This window comes from Rhincodon typus, chromosome 13 (assembly GCF_021869965.1).
Source record: "Rhincodon typus isolate 14 chromosome 13, sRhiTyp1.1, whole genome shotgun sequence".
NCBI lineage: Eukaryota > Metazoa > Chordata > Chondrichthyes > Orectolobiformes > Rhincodontidae > Rhincodon > Rhincodon typus.
The window spans coordinates 1258308-1278923 of record NC_063344.1 but is presented as its reverse complement, the minus strand read 5'-3'; the positions used below and the strand labels follow the sequence as shown (position 1 = coordinate 1278923).

Sequence of the window (20616 nt, the reverse complement as noted above, 5' to 3'; positions counted from 1 at the left end):
TCTTTGGTTCTTAGTAAGCACACAATCTACATATTCTGAGTAGAATCTAGATACTACCTGTATGTAGCAAACTGGCCCAGCTTTATTCTTCTCTGAGCTCTGAACTCAGGGTCTTCTCTTTGTAATGGTTGGCCTCAAATTGTTGCTCTCAATGTCACTGATGTGCCTTTTTTCTTTCCAAAGTCTTTCCGACTGTTCACTGCCATGTTCCCTTGCACAAGATCCTTGTATTTCAGAACTCATTTGTCTAAGAGTCGTGTAAGCAGGAGACATCTGTTTCCATGGTCCTTCATTTCAGTCTAACTTTATCCCTTTTTGCAACCCCAAAGGTCAAATAGCCTTCAGTATTTATCCAGTCAGCAATCTGGTTTTACTTCTTCCTTTCACAGCAAGTGGATCTGATGTTTATGTAAAATTAACATCATTTTCCATCATGCTTCAACAATGTTAGCCACAGGGCCACTGTTAATCATCAGCTCACACCATTATGGAGGAAAGCTGCTCAGTGGAAACAATGAATCGGTTTTTTACATTGTCCTGGATTTCTAAGCCCCACACCTTCTTCTACTTGACCTTGTCCTGAATTGTTTGATGCTGGTCTGCCTCCCATGGAGCTGTTTGCAGCTCACCTTCATTTTGTGTGAGCAAATCTTTCTTCTCAATCTGCTGACAGCTCTGTGTAGAAGTTCACAAACTCTTCAAACTTTTGTGTATGTTGAATGCGTTCATGCACCATCGGTGTCATATTGGTACATCAAACGCTAGGGCGCAATGTCACATTCCCCTTGGACTGTAGTGTCTCATCATCTGACATCATATTCAAATTTCTTAGAGCAATTTGTTCAGCAGATGGCCTTACTGTCAAAACAAGTTCAGTCCAACACTCCTCAATGAGCTCAAACAAGTTGCACTGCTCATTGTTGTTGTCAGGGTTTGTTCATTTGCTAATTTTTGTCATCTAAAGATTTTTCAGTGTTGCCAGGAATGGAAAATGTCAGGTAAATGATGCTGGGGAAATTGATGAGATTGAAGTTCGATAAATCCCCAGGGCCTGATAAACCACATCCCAGAACCCCTAAGGAAAAGGTAAGTGATGGTTTTGTGTATTATAGCTAGACTGTTAATCCAGAGACCCAGGTAATGTTCTGGAACCTGGGTTCAAATCGCGCCCACGTTGTAGAACAAAGTACAATACAGCACAGGAACGGGCCCTTCAGCCCACCAAGACTGAGCCGATTCCTAATCCTTATTTAGACCCACTACTTCTTGCCAACACCTGGTTTCTGTCCCTCTGTTTGTCTCCCATTCATGTGTCTATTTATAAACACCTTAAACATTGCTAATGTACCTGCTTCCACCACTTTCACTGGCAGCGCATTCCAGGCATCCACCACCCTACGTGTGAATACTTTCTCCTGAACTTCTCCCCTAAACTTTCCCCCTCATCTTGAGCCTGTGCCCTCTTACAGCTGATCTTTCCATCCTGGGAAAAAACCTCTGCCTATCCACCCTACCTATGCATCTCCTAATTTTGTAGATCTCTATCAGGTCACCCTTCAGCCTCTGTCCTTCCAGTGAAAACAATCTGAGTTTATCCAACCTCTCCTCATAACTAAAACCTTCCAGACTAGGCAATATCCTGGTAAACCTTCACTGCACCCTCTCCAAAGCATCCATGTCCTCCTGGTAGTGTGGCAACCAGAACTGCATGCAATATTCCAATTGTGGCCTGACTAAAGTTTTATACAGCTGTAACATAAGAACATAAGAACTGGGAGCAGGAGTAGGCCGTCTGGCCCTTCGAGCCTGCTCCGCCATTCAATAAGATCATGGCTGATCTTTTCATGGACTCAGATCCATTTACCCGCGTTCTCACCGTAACCCTTAATTCCTTTATTGTTCAAAAAAAACTACCTTTTCTTTAAAAATGTTTACTGAAGTAGCATCAACTACTTCACTGGGCAAGCAATTCCATAGATTAACAACCCTCTGGGTGAAGAAGTTCCTTCTCAATTCAGTCCTAAATCTGCTCCCTCTAATCTTGAGGCTATGCCCTCTTGCCCTAGCTTCACCTGCCAGTGGAAACATCCTCTCTACTACTATCTTATCTATTCCCTTCATAATTTTATATGTTTCTATAAGATCCCCCCTCAATCTTCTGAATTCCAATGAATATAATCCCAATCTACTCAGTCTCTCCTCATAAGCCAACCCCCTCAACTCCGGAATCAACCCAGTGAACCTCCTTTGCACCCCCTCCAGTGCCAATACATCCTTTCTCAAGTAAGGAGACCAAAACTGCACACAGTACTCCAGGTGTGGCCTCACCAGCACCTTGTACAGCTGCAACATAACCTCTCTGCTTTTAATTTCAATCCCTTTAGCAATGAAGGACAAAATTCCATTTGCCTTCCTAATTACTTGTTGTACCTGCAGACCTACCTTCTGTGATTCATGCACAAGGACACCCAGGTCCCTCTGCACAGCGGCATGCTGCAACTTTTTACCATTCAAGTAATAATCCTTTTTACTATTACTCCTACCAAAATGTATGACTTCACATTTATTTACATTGTATTCCATCTGCCAGACCTTTGCCCACTCACACAATGTATCTATGTTCCTCTGCAAAGTTTCACAGTCCTCTGCACACTTTGCTCTGCCACTCATCTTAGTGTAATCTGCAAACTTTGACACCCTACACGTGGTCCCCAACTCCAAATCATCTATATAAATTGTAAATAATTGCGGTCCCAACACTGAACCCTGAGGCACACCACTAGTCACTGACTGCCAGCTAGAATAGCACTCATTTATCCCCACTCTTTGCCATTTTTCATAAAAACCGAAAGAACTGCGGATACTGTAAATCAGGAACAAAAACAGAAGTTGCTGGAAAAGCTCAGCAGGTCTGGCAGCATCTGTGGAGGAGAAAACAGAGTTAACATTTCGGGTCCAGTAACCCTTCCTCAGAACTGATATATAATTTTCTGCATATAAATTGACATTTTCCCAGCCACCATCAGTTCTGAGGAAGGATCACCGGACCCGAAACGTTAACTCTGTTTTCTCCTTCACAGATGCTGCCAGACCTGCTGAACTTTTTTAGCAACTTTGTTTTTGTTGCCAATGTTTATATGCTATGCTCCTGCCAATGAAGGCAAGTGTGTTGTTTGTGTTTTTGACCTTATCCACCTGTGTTGCCACTTCCAGGGATCTGTGGACCTGTACACCCTGAACCCTCTCCATGTCAGTGCTCTTAAAGATTTATTATACGTTTCGCATCTGAATTTGATCTTCCAAAATGCACCACCTCGCATTTGTTCAGATTAAACTCCACTTGTCATTTCTCTGCCCAAATCTGCAATCTATCAATCTATCTATATCCTGCTGTATCTTTTGACAATCCTCTTCATTATCTGCAAATTCAATTATTTTGGTGTCATCTGCAAACTTACTAATCAGATCACCTTCATTTTCCTCCAGGTTGTTTATACATTTTACAAACAATAATGGACGCAGCACTGCTCACTGTGGAACACCATTAGTTACTGGAGTGTCTGAAGATGAGGGGTGACGTTATAGGGGCTTATAAAATCATGAGGTGCATGGTTAGGGTGGATAGCCAAGATCTTTTTCCCCAGGGTGGGGGAGTACAAAACTAGAGGGCACAGCTTTATGGTGAGAGGGGAAAGATTTAAAAGGGACCGAAGGAGCAACGTTTTCACAAAGAGGGTGGTGCGTGTATAGAATAAGCTGCCAGAGGAAGTGATGGAGGCTGGTGCAATTGCAAAATTTAAAAAGCATCTGGATGGTATACGAATAGGAAGGGTTTAGAGGGATATGGGCCAAATGCTGGTAAATGGGACTAGATAAATTTAGGATATCTGGTTGGCATGGACGAGTTGGACCGAAGGGTCTGTTTCCATGCTATACAGCTCTGTGACTGTACAGGTCTCCATTCTGAAAAGCACCTTTCCACTGCTACTCTCTGCCTTTGATGACCAAGACATAGCCAAGGAATTTGAATTCAATACAAAATGTCTAGAGTTAAGAGTTTAATGATGACCATGTTGCATGTCAGCAAACCATCTGGTTCACTAATGCCCTTTAGGGAAGGAAAGTGCCATCCTTACCTGTTCTGGCCTCCATGTGACTCCAGACCCATAGCAATGTGATTGCCTTTGACCACCCTCTGGGCAATTAGGAATGGGTAATAAATGCTAGCCTAGCTAGCAATGCCCTCATCTTACAAATAAAATTTTAAAAAGTGACTGTAGAAACAGAGATGGCTTCGGTCTAGACCCGAAATGTTAGCTTTCCTGCTCCTCTGATGCTACTTGGCCTGCTGTGTTCATCCAGATCTATACCTTGTTATCATAGAAATTGTGTACATTTTGGTGCCCATCTTCCAAGATTCAATAGACTTTGGAAGAGTTCCTACAGATTGGACAGGAGTTAATGTAACCCCACCATTTAAAAGGGGGGCAGAGAGAAGAACAGGGAATTTTAAAGCAGTCAGCCTGATGCTGGTAGAGGGGAAAATGCTAAAGTCCATTATAAAAGATTTGCTGACAGAGCATTTGGAAAAAAATGACAGGATCAGACAGAATCAGCGTATATTTATAAAAGGGAAATGCTTTGACAAATCTACTAGAATTGATGAGGGGGAGCCAGTGATGTGGTTTATTTGGACTTTCAAAAAAATTTCAACAAAGTCCCACATAAGAGTCCCACATGTGTAAAATGGAAGCACATGGGAATGGGAATGGGGGCAGTGTATTAAAGTGGATAGAAAACTGACTGACAGACAGGAAACAAAGAGTAAGAATAAACGGGTCTTTTTCTGAATGGCAGGCAGTGACCATTGGCGGTATCGGCACTAAGACATCAGTTATTCACAATATATGTTAATGATTTAGATGAGCGAACAAAATGTAATATCTCCAAATTGCAGAAGACACAAAGCTGGATGGGAGGGTGAGCTGATGGAAGAACACAGTGATGTTTCAGTGTGATTTGTTTAGGCTGTCTGAGTGGGTAAATGCTTGGCAGATGCAGAATCATGTGGATAAATATGAGATTATCCAACTTGGGTGCAAAAACAGAATGGTGGATTATTGTCTGCATGCTGTAAATTGAGAGAGAGGAATGTACAATGTGATCTGGGTGTCCTCATACACCAGTCACTGAAAGTAAAGATGTAGGTGCAGCAGTTGGTGAAGAAAGCAAATAATACTTTGGCCTTTGTAGTGAGTGGATTTGAGTACAGAACAAGGGACATCTTGCTGCAATTACACAGGGCCTTGGTGAGACCAAACCTGGAGTTCTGTGTGTAGTTTGGGGTCTCCTTATCTGAGGAAAGATGTTCTAGCTTAAAGCAAGTATAGCAAAGATTTACCAAAATTACTCCTGGGATGACAGGACTGACGTATGAGAGAGTGAATTGGTTAGGATTGTAGTCACTGGAGTTTAGAAGAATGGTGGGTGTGGGGTTTGGGGGGAGTGGGATCTCATAGAAACCTATAAAATTCTAACAGGACAAGACTGGGTAGATGTAGGAAGGATGTTCCCAATGGTGGGGAAGTCCAGAACAAGGGTCATGGTCTAAGGATTCAGGGCAAGGTAATTAGGACTGAGTAGAGGAGAAAGCTTTTCCCCCAAAAAGTGATGAGGCTGTAGAATTCTCTGGCATAAAAATGCTTGAGGCGAAAACATTGAATGCTTTCATGGAGTTAGATATAGTTCTCAGGTTTAAAGGGATCAAATGGTATTGGGGGAAACTTGGCAACAAGGGACTGAGTTGAATGATCAGCTATGACCATAATGAATGGTGGCCTACTCGTGCTCCTGTTTTCTACATTTCTGTATTCACAGTTTTGCATCTAAATGACATGTTGGTTATTCAACAAATGATTCATCACTAACATTCTTATCCATACCTTCAGTTTTCATCATTGTACACTACATCTGAAATCTTCATTCAACTTTGAGGAGTTAAAGTAAAACACAAAAGTTGCTTCCAGGTATCCCATCAGTGATACAGTGGGCATCCATCTGGTAGAGCATCAGGTCCCTACCTTCCTGCCTCCCTGCATTCACTGTATTCCAGACACGTTCCTGAGGAATCCTCACACCTACTGGAAGAGCTACCTTTCAGATGGAAAGTGAAACCCAGGCCTGCTTTCCATCTCAAATGGACATGTTTATTTTGAACAATATGATGCCTTAGCCTTTATTCCTCAACCTGATACCATAAAAATAGATAATCTGATCATTTCCCATTGCAGATTGTGTACAAATAGGACATTGTGTGTTCACATTATGAGAGTGATGACATTTTAAAAATGCTTTATTGCCTGTAAAGATCTTTTGTTTAGCCTGAAAACTATCTTATATAAATGTAATCCTTCCTCCTTCTCTTCTTTCCTACTTCTCTTCATTCTCACACTCTTTCTCCATGCTTCCTCCCTTAGACCCCCTTGCGAGGTGAAAGAAGAAAGAACATAGAACAGCACAGCACAGGAACAGGCTGTCTGGCCCATCGAGACTGCACTGTCACATGATGCCTTTCTAAACTAGAAACCTTTTGTCTCTAAGCAGTCAGTATCACTGTATTCCCTGCCTATTCATGTATCTGTCAAGATGCCTCTTGAACATTCCTTTTCTATTCATTTGTAGGATATGGGCATTGCTGGCTGGTCAACAATTCTTGCCCTTCCCTAGTTGCCCTTGAGAAGGTGGTGGTGACATACCTTCTGGAACCATTGCAGTCTTCCTGCAGGTTGACCCAAAATGCCATTAGGGAGGGAATTCCAGTATTTTGACCCAGTGACAGTGAAGGAACAGTGATATATGAGGGGAGATCTTATAGAAATATATAAGATTATGAAGGGAATAGATAAAGTGGAGGCAGGGAAGTTGCTTCCGCTAGCAGGGGAAACTAGGACTAGAGGGCATCGCCTCAAATTAAAGGGAAGCAGATGTAGGACTGAGGTCAGGAGGAACTTCTTCACCCAAAGGGTTGTGAATCTGTGGAATTCCTGCCCAGTGAAGTGGTTGAAGCTACCTCGCTGAACGTTTTTAAGGCAAGGCTAGATAAATTTATGAAAAGTAAAGGAATTAAGGGTTATGGTGAGCGGGTGGGCAAGTAGAGCTGAGTCTCAAAAAGATCAGCCATGATCTTATTGAATGGCGGGGCAGGCTCGAGGGGCCAGATGGCCTACTCCTGCTCCTCGTTCTTATGTTCTTATGTTCTTATATTTCCAAGTCAGGATTGTGAGTGACTTGGATGGGAACTTGCAGGATGTGGTGTTCGCATGGATCTGCTGCCCTGGTCCTTCTAGATGGAAGTGGTCGTGGGTTTGGAAGGTGCTGTCTGAGGATCTTTGGTGAATTTCTGCAGTGCATCTTGTAGATAGTACACACTGCTGCTACTGAGCGTCAGTGGTGGAGGGAGTGGATGCTTGTAGATGTGGTGCCAATCAAGCAGCTGCTTTGTCCTGGATGGTGTCAATCTTATTGAGTGTTGTTGGGGCTGTACCCATCCAGGCAAGCGGGGAGTATTCCATCACACTCCTGACTTGTGCCTTGTAGATGGTGGACAGGCTTTGGGGAGTCAGGAGATGAATTATTCGCTGCAGTATTCCTAACTTCTGACCTGCTCTAGTAGCCACCCTGTAAATGTGGTGAGTCCAGTTGAGTTTCTGGTCAACCATAACCCCCAGGATGTTGATAGTGGGGGATTCAGTGATGGTGATATCACTGAATGTCAAGGGGCGGTGGTTAGATTGTCTCTTATTGGTGATGGTCATAGCCTGGCATTTATGTGGCATTAATGTCACTTGCCACTTGTCAGCCCAAGCCTGGATATTGTCCAGATCTTGTTGCATTCGAACATGGACTGCTTTAGTATCTGAGGAGTCACGAATGGTGCTGAACATTGTGCAATCATTGGCGAACATCCCCACTTCTGAGCTTATGATGGAGGGAAGGTCACTGATGAAGCAGCTGAAGATGGTTGGGCCTAGGATACTACCCTGAGGAACTCCTGCAGAGATGTCCTGGAGCTGAGATAATTGACCCCCAACAACCTCAACCATCTTCTTATGTGTCAGGTATGACTCCAACCACCGAATACTTTGTCCCCGATACCCATTGATTCCAGTTTTGCTCGGGCTCCTTGATGCCACACTCAGTCAAATTTGGCCTTGATGTCAAGTGTTGTTGTCAGGAATGTTGTCAGGGCCCATATCCTTTGCAGTATCCAGTGTCTCCAACCATTTCTTGATGTCACGTGGAGTGAATCGAATTGGCTGAAAACTGGTATCTGTAAAGCTGGGGACCACCAGAGGAGGGCTTGAACAATCTGACTCCACTACCTCCTCTGGCAGCGCATTCCAGGCACTTACCACCCTCTGTGTAAAATCCCTGCCTCTCACATCTCCTTTAAACATGCCCCCTTTTACTTTAAACCTATATCCCCCAGTAACTGACATTCCTGCCCTGGAAAAGAGACTCTTACTATCCATTCTGTCGACACCTCTCATAATTTTGTGAACTTCTATCAAGTTGCCCCTCATCCTCTAATGTTCAAGTGAAAGCAAACTGAGTTTGTTCATCCTCCTGCCTCTGCCCTCTGACAGTTCTGCATCACATCATGCCATAGAGCCCTGAGTCATCGAGGTTTACATCATAGGTAAAGGCCTTTCAGCCCATCGATTCTGCACCGGTCAAAAACAACCAGTAAATTATTCTAATCCTATTTTCCCAGCACTTGGCCCTTGGCATTACAAGTGCACATCTAAATACTTCTTCAGTATTATGAGATTTTCTGCCTCTACCACCCTTACAAGCAGTGAGTTCCAGATTCCCATGACCCTCAGGGTGAAAAAAAATTGTTTCCTCAAATCTCCTCTAAACCTCCTGCCCCTTTCCTTCAACCCTACGCCCCGGTCAATGATCCTACCGCCAAGGGGAGATGTTCCCTCATGTATACCCTATCTATGACCCTCATAACTTTATACACTGCAATCATGTCAAAATTCAGCCTTCCTGCTCCTCTGATGCTGCTTGGCCTGCTGTGTTCATCCAGCTCTACACCTTGTTATCTGAGGATTTCCCTTACCAGTGAAGTCTAATGTGGGTTGAGGTTTAATGAATTCCTTCAAACTAAACTCTAAATGGCTGAGTGTCTTGGTATTTAAAATGCAAGATTAACTGAGTGAGTATTTTCTAGTGTAGTATTAACAGGCTCTTAGAGTTTTAAAGTCAGAAAGTTGAATCTTGCTGATGGAAACATATATTTAGCCAAACAGCATAAATGTCAGAAGCAGTGCAATAGTTTGATCAGCCATGGGGAAAAGGAGCAGCGTAGCAGGTTGAGTTTGTGAGAGGGCAAAACATATGGAGAACACAATAATTGTTTCCAAGTCCATATATCATTCACGTTTTCAATTTTACTCTGGGATTAGTTAATCTGAACTTGTCAGTGTGATGCGTCAATGGACAAGGCTGTACCGTGTTCGTGAATCAGTCAGGAGAAAAGGGCCATGTATGAACTTCACTGATTAGATGTTCTACTCTTACCCACCTTGTCTCAGTTACAGCCTGCCACGTTATCCTGCTTGGTCTTCTCATTTTTTAAACTGTCTAAAGTAGAGCTCTAGGTCTCTCACTGCTTCAATATATTGCTCATCATGTGGATATTCTGCTGTTAATTGCCAGTAGAAAGCCGTGTCAGAATTGAAGGAAATTGTCTGTGACACCCAGCAGACCTTGCACAAACAACAAGTTTGCCTCAGAGAATATCAATTTATCTTTATTAAAACATTAAATAAAAACTGAAAGAACTGTGGATGTTGTAAATCAGAGACAAAAATCAAAATTGCTGGAAAAACTCAGTGGGTCTGACAGCATCTGTGGAGAGAAATCAGAGTTAATGTTTTGGGTCGAGATTTCTCTCCACAGATACTGCCAGACATACTGAGCTTTTCCAGCAATTTCTGTTTTTCTTTCTTTATCAAAACATTCCTATCTTCTGGACTACAGTTCATGATAGACTTGTGGATAGAGACCTCAACTACCCAGTAAGAAAGTAACTGCTGCCATGTGGTCCATTGGTGATCAAAGTCACCTTATTGAAACACCACAATTAAATTAGCTATGTTTCCAGAATCTTTGACCTTACAGCTTAGCCTGAATATTATCTTCACTGTCGTACGTGAAAATAAAGGAATAAGGTGCTGAGCATTCCCAGCTCGTGGGCAATGACAAGTTAATTGGGAAAATCTGGCAATGTGAAAAAAATGAGATTCTTGACTTTGGGAAGAATAAAGTCTGAGTTCCGTCCCAAAATTTGAGCAGCAAGAAGAGAGTCCTTCGTAGTGAGCAGTGAGATGTCTATGAACAGGCATATACATCTCGTTACTCACTATTCTCACCTCTTTTATCTGCCTTTTGCTCTGCTCCCAGGCAGCTGAGAGGAACTCAACATTGATGGTTCCCAACCTGAAAATCAGAGAAGGTACTTGTGATTCCAGCTCAGTGCTTAATCCTCCAGGCATTCATCTTATCCAGCGTCTCAGGGCATTCTCCATGAGGAGCATCCAATTCCATGGACATTGGCATCTCTCACTCACACAGAATACAGCTCTCCATTTCAACACTGCACTTTGGCTCACACTGACACCTTACCTTGTAATGCTGCCAGGCTTCTTTGAGCTCAGGGACAGGCACCATCTCACAGGTGCTGGCTGCATCTCAGGGCTCTTAGCTTGCTCCCTTAGGATTCACTCACTTCGATATTCAAGGAAAGTCTACCTCGTCCTTTTGCACCTTGTCACCTCATTTAGAACTTACAGGCTCACCATACTTCTGTCTTGTCTTTCTGTTTAACACAAACCCAACTAGTTTGTCATGGTTGCTACCAATGATCTGTCAAGAGGGTGGATATGTTGCTGTACAGCTCTGTGGTTTGTAATGACACACATGTTCCAGCAGCTGGTGTGACAAGCTCATTAAATATGCTCCAACTAAATGGCTAGGTCTCAAAGTCCAGAGGGTAGTTCTCAGTCAAGTATAAGGGTCGTCAGTCAGGGTTTACAGCACCGCCAGTCAAAGGGCATTCGGGACTCAATGTTCAGTTCAATAATTTTCAGGCCTTAACACCTTCCTCCATGTCCTTTATCCACCCCCACATGCCAGGCCCTGTCATCACATGAGTTGCTTTCAGCACAGCCAACCCATTCTTACTCGTTCATAGACTGCATTATCACCAATCCGGCTTTTCTTTTTCACTCGCTTACTATCAACAATATCTTTATCTGCATACCCCCTCTCTCTCTCTTTCGGCTCTGTCACCACCTATCCACTCATTCCTTTCCCCGCACCCCCTGTTATTTGAGATAAATGTCCCTTTTTACCTAGACGCTATCAATTCTGAAAAAGGGTCACTGGACTTGAAACATTAACTCTGTTTTCTCTTCACAGATGCTGTCAGACCTGCTGTGTTTCTCCAGCAATTTCTGTTTCAGTTAAGGCCATTGTCTGAAATCAGTCCAGGGCTTTGGACATGATCAGTCAGTCACTTGGGGTGGTCAGGGTCAGCAATTAAGCCTCATCACAATCCAGAAAGTGGGCCATGGTCAGTCTGGCAGGTCTCTCAATCAGTTGTCATGGAGATCACAGGGATCAGTCAAGTGGTCACTCCTCAGTTGGGGTTGCCCTTCCAACTCACTCAGGGAAGTGAGCTATGGTCAGTCCCGAACAATGACAGGATGTCATGATACCCTGGGACATGGTTCACATATAGGATGATGCCAAGGAAGGGTATTCTCTGTCACTTGATTCTTGTAGCTATAGCTACAGCTACAATGGCACTCAGTCAGACAGTTGGGGATGTAAAATAACCAGCACATTTATCAATGTGAGATGATATTTTCATGAACAATTACCCATGCCACACATGTGGTCTCAGAAGCTTTTATTTTCCCACCGCATGTACAGTGAGGAGTTATAGCTGGCCTTTAAATCTGGAATTCTGGAATGCAATTCCAGAAGGTTCCAGATGCAGCAAGTGAACACATGATTGTGTGAGAGTTGCACCATTGAGGCCTGACACATTTATGAGAGGTGAGAATGGAGAATTGTGTAAGATATCTGAGTAGAGCTCACAGAGAGAAACCTTCCTTGGAACGCTGCAAAATTAACACTTTGACAAATTTTGATAAAATTAAGCCCAAGGTCTATTCATACTGTGCTTTATTGTATCTTGACTATGATTCAATACAATTTATAATCTGGGAATAGCTCATTAAAGTGAAGCCACTGTCATTATGGAGTAGAATGTAGCATCATGTAAACAGTCCATTCAGCTCCTTGAGCCTGTTCACGTCTGACCATTAGTACTTATCGATGTTTCATGAAAAGTGTGAGAGTCAATAACCATATAATCTGATTTTATTTGTGTTAATTGAAGAGCCATTTCATTAGGAATATTTTATGCTGTCCTCCGTGTAATGTTATCACAGCTTGTGAATCTATCTGAGCAGATCTTATATGAAAGTAGAATTTTCAGCACTGGAATTCTCCCTTCGTGCACTGCCACTTTAGCCTGGATGAAATTGAGTCTCCACCTTGTTCATTAACTGAGTGAGTTTGGTCCTGACATCGAGATGGGCTTTGCTGGACTTCCTGTGTGATTCTGCTGCAGCACTGTGTCAATCAAACCCTCTATCTTTAGTTATCCCCAGCTGCTGCATTTCTGAAACCATTTATCAGCTTCACCTCATTCCCTTCCTGTTGCATTATTTGTGAAATACTTTGGCAGTAAATGTCTTTCAGCTTGTTCTGTGCATACAAAATCCAATCTGGAATTCGCAGAAACTTTTTCACTGAGAGTGGTTGAGGTGAACACCATAAAGGCATATTGCCATATTACTGTAAGGGAAAGCTGGATAAAAAGATAAGGAAGAAAGGAACAGCATGAGAAGTTCATGTCTTTAGCTGCAAAGAGAAAACTTTAAAAAAACCCCTCCCACCCTGGTAATGATCTCCTACAACCTTTTCTGTCAGGCAGGAGATACAGAAGCTTGAAAACACACACACCAACTGGTTCAGGAACAGCTTCTTCCCTGCTGTTATCAGACTGATGAATGGACTCTCTAATTTCAAATAATGCTGATCTCGTTAATGTTGTTTGTGTCTAGCACATATCCAGTGTAGTGTGATCTGTATGCCTTGCTCTGTCCAAGTTTTTTTCACCCTATGAGCTGTCTGTCCTTGCTTACAATGATCTTCCTGTACTGCTCACAAACAAAGGTTTTCACTGTACTTAGGCACATGTGACAATAAATAAGTCAGATCAACTCACCTATATCTGTGCTTCAAACATTATATAATTCCATCTCAAATATTCACCAGTCAGGGTCAAAGGGAGAATAAGCATTGAGGTCCACACTTTTATCTACAAAGACATCTCGAATAAGCTTTTTACAACCTCCCTGCCTGACCTCTTGTGGCCCACCTTTCAGCTCTTGGCAGGTTTGGCCAAATCGAGAAAGCACTGCTTTCCTGCTCCAACCTCCAAACGAAATCAGGGAGTAAATCCCAATATAAAGATTGCCCTCATTTTAACTGTGCCCCACAAGGTCTACACAAACCAAATGTGTAACTGGTGCCAAAGATAAATAGTTACAGGTAGTACTGAAATAACTCCACAGAAGCCATCACTAAGTAACCCTTTATTTACATGTGGAGAGTCCTTGACACTGATCCTGCTCCCTCAGAGTCAGCTTTCAGAGTGAACAGAACCGCTGACCCTCCTGTTTATATATGTCAGCCAGGGCTCCCTGATTGGACCAGATTAACAGCCCCAATCAGGGAACTCATATTTTATGACTTTCACCTGGCTGACGTCGTTACAATCACTATCAGTACAAATTCACAACTGCAATGATTGATTTAAACAGGAATTTGTCATGTTGCAAATATGAAGTGACTATTTTTTCAAATGTTATTTGTCAGGTGCGTTGTTACCAGTGACAAAGTGCAGTTGATTTGACAGTCGATGTATATGTTTTAATGCATATTTATGAGGGTCCTAGTTTTATAAGACTCCATCCACTCCTGGACTGCGTATGCAGAAATATTTGCCACTGTTTTCGAATCGTAAAAGTGTGTAAATGGGTAAAGACATCACAAGTAAGCAGCTGGTCAAAGTTGAGTGAGCTTTGAAAACTAATTATATTAATTCTGTCTGACAGATTCAGTCCATGCAGTAGATATCAGTATGGCAGCTGTGACCAGACTGTTAGCTATCTCTGCAATACTGCTTCATTTTGCATATAATAACTATCTATCATCTGTCATACAACATGTAAATAAACAGCTCTTAACATTACTGAGGTCTCATCACTGACCTCATTTTTTAGTTTAGACAAACTGAAAAATCAGTTCTCCCTCAACAGCCTTGCTGCTGAACGCTGGAGCTTGAAAAGTAAATAATCAATTTTACATCAGCGTGCAGCGCAGATGCAACTTTCCTTTTGCAGTTTAAAAACCAGCAAAAAATAACAGCCCAACACCTTTTTGTTTACCACCCCCTTGCAGAAATTTTCATCAATTAAGAAAAGCCTTTGGTGTGGTCTCTCCTGGTGCATTGTTCTCCAACGCTGGGCTTCACATTTCAGAAAGCTGTTTGGGCCTTTGAGAGGGTTCACAGATTGACTGAACGGATAGAAAGCTTCAGTTCAGTACAGAGACCAGAGATGGTAAATGTTAGGATAGCTCTTGGCGGAACAGATCAAGTTTGAAAAGATTGTAAGAGTATTCAAAATTAAACTGGGTTTTCATAGAATAGATATGGGTAAAGTTTTCACAAGCAGGTCACTATTGGTAAAAGAAGGCACATATTGAAAGTGATTGGTGAAAGTCTCCAAGAGAGGAGATGGGAATGAAATTGTTTTATGATATAATTTGGAATTATATTCGAATTATATAGAATTTGGAATTCTATTCCTCCCTGAAGGAGGAATAGAAACAGATTGGCTTTCAAAATAACACTAAACATTTACTTGAAAAAGAAGAATTCGCAAAGTTAGGGGTAAGGAAAAGGTAGAGCGTCCAATTGGATAGCTCTTTCAGAGAGTTCTTACAGGTATGGTGTGCTAAATGGCTTTCCTCTGTGCTGTTTGATTCTACAATCAAGTCCTTTCAGGGGATGGTCCCTCATCGGTCTTATTGCTTTGCACTGTTGGGCAGTGACATTCTTTGTTAAAGTGAATTTGCTTAATCGTCTTCTCAGAAATCTAACATTTTGAAGAAAACTGTAAGCAGTGTGCCCATGAATCTCTCACAGCTCTTTTAAAAGGTTAATATTACTGGTGAGTCTTTGCAGGAGTCATTCCCATGAAGTTGTATGATATCACATGTTGTTGGAGGCCATGGCTGGTGGTATTATTGCTGGACTGTTAATCCAGAGACCTGGTTTCGAATCCCACCATGGCAGATGACGGAGTTTGAATTCAATAAATATCTGGAATTAAGAATCTAATGATGTCCGTGAATCGATTGTCAGAAAAACCCATCTGGTTCACTAATGCCCTTTAGGGAAAGAAACTGCCATCCTTACCTGGCCTGGCCTACATGTGACTCCAGACCCACAGCAATGTGGTTGGCTCTTTACAGCCCTATGGGCAATTAGGGATGGGCAATAAATGCTGCCTAGCCAGCGACGCCCTCATCCCACGAATGAATAAATTCTCTTACAATCGGTGTCTACTTCACAGTGTCAGAAGGACTGCATAAGAAAGAGGAAGGCTTTGAAATGTATCTAATAAGAATGAATGCACAAAGTGCTCAGAGAGCACTCATGTAAGCATTCCTTCATGTGATAAGTGAGAAGGGCGCCATGTTTGATTGGAGAGCAATTTAAAGAAACAGGGCTATGGGGTTACAGTGTTTTTGTTGCCTTCAACTATATGATTGCAGAACCACCCAATAATTCTTTCATGCCTGTACATTATCCAAAATAACAAGGTACAGAGCTTCTTCAATCAAGGTGGAAACAGTATTCCTATTGATTCCATTTGCATAAGTAATGGTTTCTGTTTGGGAGCCACACAATATCCTAAGTCAATGATTATTCTTATGTAATAGAGGCAATAAGAGTAGAGGCATTTGAAGAGAGCAGGAGTTGTGATTTCTACTGTTTATGTTGTTGACCCATCATTAGTTCCAGTGTCCACATTGTCTCACAGCCAGTATCTAAGAGACACAAAAAGCTCAGCAGGTCTGGCAGCATCTGTGGAGGAGAAAACAGAGTTAACGTTTCGGGTCCGGTGACACTTCCTCAGAACTGAGTTAGCATACCATCAGGAGACATTCTCAAAACAACATCATTCATAATAAGATATGAGCTAGGGATATAAAGATCACGAACTCCAACTCAACTTGAATCATCACTTGCTCACTTGAAGCATGACATGCTAATAGAAGTATGCCATAATAAACTTCTGTTGAATTCTTCAATACAAAGATATGCACACCGAGTTGCGAACGATAATGTAAGCATCATTACACCAGGTAACAATAGGCAATTGGAGGCAAAACCCATATCGCACAGGGTTTGCATATTGAGGGTGAATGTCCTGGCATTGGAGCTCACTTGCTTGAATGAACAAAATAGTTTGACACTGAAATATATAAAAATCTCTAGTAGTTCAAAGCACCCATAATATTGAATAAAAACCAAAAGAACTGTGGATGCTGTAAATCAGGAACAAAAACAAAGTTGCTGGAAAAGCTCAGCAGGTCTGGAAGTGTCCGTGAAGAAAAAGAAACAGAGTTAACGGTTCAGGTCCAGTGACCCTCCCTCAGAACTTTCGTTGTGAATTCTCCCCGAGTGTTTTTAACCATAAGTGGGCTGGGTCAGGGCTTACACTGACTGGAGTTGTTTTTACTTTGTGCATTTGCATAAATTAACTGATAGGGCATCAGCAGTGCATTTTACAGCTCTCCCAATCTGTATTTCCACTGAAGTCCCTACTGCACAACTTGTACCACATCATAATATAAATGAATAGACAATGAGCTATGGGGAACATTTTCTGTGATCTTATGCCAAACTTCAGTGGAAACTGATTGGGGACTGTTATGGGCCAGACTAGAACCCTCTCCCACATCCCAAAGTATTGTAAGGGGATAGCCTAGACTGGAGTATTCATATTTATTTAAAGGCAGGCATAAGGTGCTGTGTTCCAGGTATCTTTCGATTGGTTCACCATTCGGCTTTAATCGAACACATTTTATTCTTACAACAGTTAAAATGCAAAAGAAAGGCATAACTTTAACTCCATTGAAATACTTAACAAGATAATGTATTATTTAACCACTAATCATCAACAGTACCAATTTCGACAGCATCCCACATACACACCCTTTGGCAAAAATGCAATTCAACAAAACAGCTATGATTCTCACATGCCATCTCTCTCCAGCCCAGAAGGTAGAAACAATCTGACCCTTTAGGATTTTTAAGAGGGGGTCTTGCTGTCTAAGACTTCACTCTAACAGTTCTCAGCAGCTGACAGAAGCTTTCAACTGACTGAAAGCAGAATTAAAAGCCTTCCTGAGTCTGTGTAAGCCCTGACCCAGCCCACTTATGATTAAAAACACTCAGGGAGAATTCACAAGCTGTTTACCAACTGCTTGCCTGAAGGAGACACTCCAGTAGCACTGCGACAACACTCTTCTTTAAGAGAAACAGGGCAGAACACCTTTCTCTTAAAGGGTACAATACTGTCACAGGGACACTGGTAAAAAGAATGTAACGGCATCTTTTTCTGGGTGGATTCACTGAAGATATGACAGGAGAGTAGGAAGTCCAGGTGAATACTTACAAGCATCATTTTGTTTCTAGTATTTGAATGCCTTAACTACATTGTACCTGATTGAAGAGTAAAAGAGATTAGATAAATTAAACCATGGCTGGGGAATGATGGGGAAATGTAATTTTGGTAGCGACCACTGCGTTCAGCAACGCTGCCGGGACAAGAGACTGCCAGACATTTGATTACCTTGTAGCTCAAGGAAGCATATGGTGGTGCTGGAGATCTAACTCAAAACAACTAAAGACCCACTTAGTTCAGCCCTTAGAGTCAGTGTGTAGTGTGATGAACCTTAATTTCACATGGCAAGAATGCACAAACAAGGAATTGCATGAAGGATGTCTAATTAGAGAGTGGCTTTATAGGAATTCTGGCTCCATTACATTGTATAATAGATGTAGCCTAATGTCATTCATAAGTAATTTTGCCCTCATATTTGATATTACCTCTTTAACGTTAATGTTGATCTCTCGCTGCACCTTCTCAGTAGCTGTAACACTGTAATTTGCACTCTGTTCTGTTACCCTGATGCACTTGTATAATATGATTTGCCTGCAAAGCATCTAAAGCAACACTTTTCACTGTATTATATTCATTTGTGCTCTCAGGTAAGTATCATTCTGTATCATTGAGCCTCACCTTTACATTTGAGAGTTTCTCTTTTGCTCACAATCTGATGTCATGTTATCTGGGTCTGTGAAGTGCATAATGTTTCAGGAAGCATCGAGCAGTCTCCTTCACAATGTAACAATTCTGTGATTCCATGATATCTATCCATGGACTCTTTCTCACAATGAGCTGTAACATTGAACATATGCATTTTATATGTTATATTCAATATAAGTTCAAGATGCATCCTCAAGGTATTTAAAATTCCTGCATTTGTTTTATTTTCTGTTCTTCAGAGAGGTTGAGAGTGGAATTCAATATGGTCTGAAGAAATGCCTGAGACGTAATGGAATGAGGGAACAGGTGATGGATGTATTAATGGAGTTAATTGGGTTTGAATTGGCAGTATAAATATGGGAGGGTAGTCGTCCATGTAGTGACAGTATTATAGACTGTTGCTGAGATAAAGCTCTCACAGAGAAGTGTTTGGACTCAAGTTCTATTTATTGAAGAGATAGTAAGAACTGGTGATGCTGGAGTCAGAGATAACCCAGTGTGGAGCTGAAGGAACACAGCAGGTCAGACAGCGTCAGAGGAGCAGAAAAGTGAAATGACCCTTCAGAAGTGACCCTTCTGAAGAAGGTCCCGACTCAAAACGTCAACTTTCCTGCTCCTCTGATGCTGCCTGGCCTGCTGCGTTCCTCTAGCTCCACACTGTGTTATCTCTATTTATTAAAGTTATCTTTTAGAGTGTAACATACAACTTCTAACAGTTTTTTCTGATCTTTATTAGAAGTTTAGTTACTTCTATTTGCTCCAACTTGTTAATTACATCTGCCACAATTTGGTAGATTTGCCATTTTGAAAGGACATTGTGCCAACCCTGATTCATATTGATTTGGACTATATGCTAGAGAGGAAAATTTACAGCCATTTTGTGACTCACCCAGTCAGCCAGGCTGTGGCCCGGTTCTTTGATTAATTTTCCTTTTCAGTGACTTTTAGCAGCTTTCAGTAGCTATGAATATTTCTGTGTTCTACTTTTCGTAGTTGTGCTTCTATTACAGCTCTCCAACTCTCAATCTCAGCTCCACTGCTGACACTGAGTGCAATGTTGCAGTGCTCTGTCACTATTCGAACTTGGGGTAAGATGCATGCCTGGCAATAGTGTGCCTCATGGAGCAAGTCAAATGATGATAGCAAGGCAGGAAGGACATTTCTACATTTTAGAAGCAAGTTTGTAATGAATCATGCTGAAATTGCAGGATAGTGAGGAGGATTATCAGAGGATCGGCAGGATATAGATCAGTCGGAGGCATGGGCAGAAAAATGGCAGATGGAGGTAAATTTGGGCAAATGTGAGGTGATGCAATTTGGAAGGTCAAGTACAGGTGGAAATTACACAGAGAATGGCAGAACCCGTAGGAGTATTGATATGCAGAGGGATCTGGGTGTGCAGGTCCACAGATCACTGAAGGTGACAGCTCAGGTAGATAAGGAAGTGAAAAAGGCCTATGGCATGCTTCCCTTCATTGAATTCAATATCCTTTATACTTTATTGTCATGTGCATTCAATATAAAATACAGTGAAAAGTGTGTACTGTCACTGTGCATTAAGCGCCATTCACATTAACTTAGAATAAAGTAGTGAAAGAAAAACAACTTAAAGAGAGTCCAAACTTTTCTTTATGACTGCTACTGCATGCCTCTGCCAGAGTCCTGCGCCAGGCTTCCCAGCTCACACTGTGCCACCGAGAATGTCCCTCAGCCTATCGATTGCTCTGGGACTCGGCCTCTTTGTCGCCCCAGGGACGTGGCCACCGCTTCGCTGCCTCACACTAACTGCTCCTGCTGCCTCACACTAACTACCTGCACAATGGTGCGGGGCTGTGTCCCCCATGTGCTGCTGCGGGGCTCTCCCCCATGTGCTGGGGCGGAGCTGTGTCCCCCATGTGCTGCTGCGTGGCTGTGTCCCCCACGTGCTGCTGCGGGGCTTTCCCCCATGTGCTGCTGCAGGGTTGTTTCCCCCACGTGCTGCTGCAGGTCTGTGTCCCCCATGTGCTGCTGTGGGGCTGTGTCCACCATGTGCTGCTGCGGGGCTCTCCCCCACATGCTGCTG

The 20616-nt window shown here is 42.4% G+C and overlaps 1 long non-coding RNA gene across 1 annotated transcript in view; it reads right to left on the bottom strand.

The window, feature by feature from the left end:
* Positions 1-15908: 15908 nt before the first annotated feature.
* LOC125484668 overlaps positions 15909-20616 on the bottom strand; it is a 28318-nt gene continuing 23610 nt past the window's right edge. The window contains exon 3 of the long non-coding RNA XR_007263481.1: positions 15909-16303. This is a non-coding gene — a long non-coding RNA (uncharacterized LOC125484668). The remainder of the gene's footprint in view (positions 16304-20616) is intronic.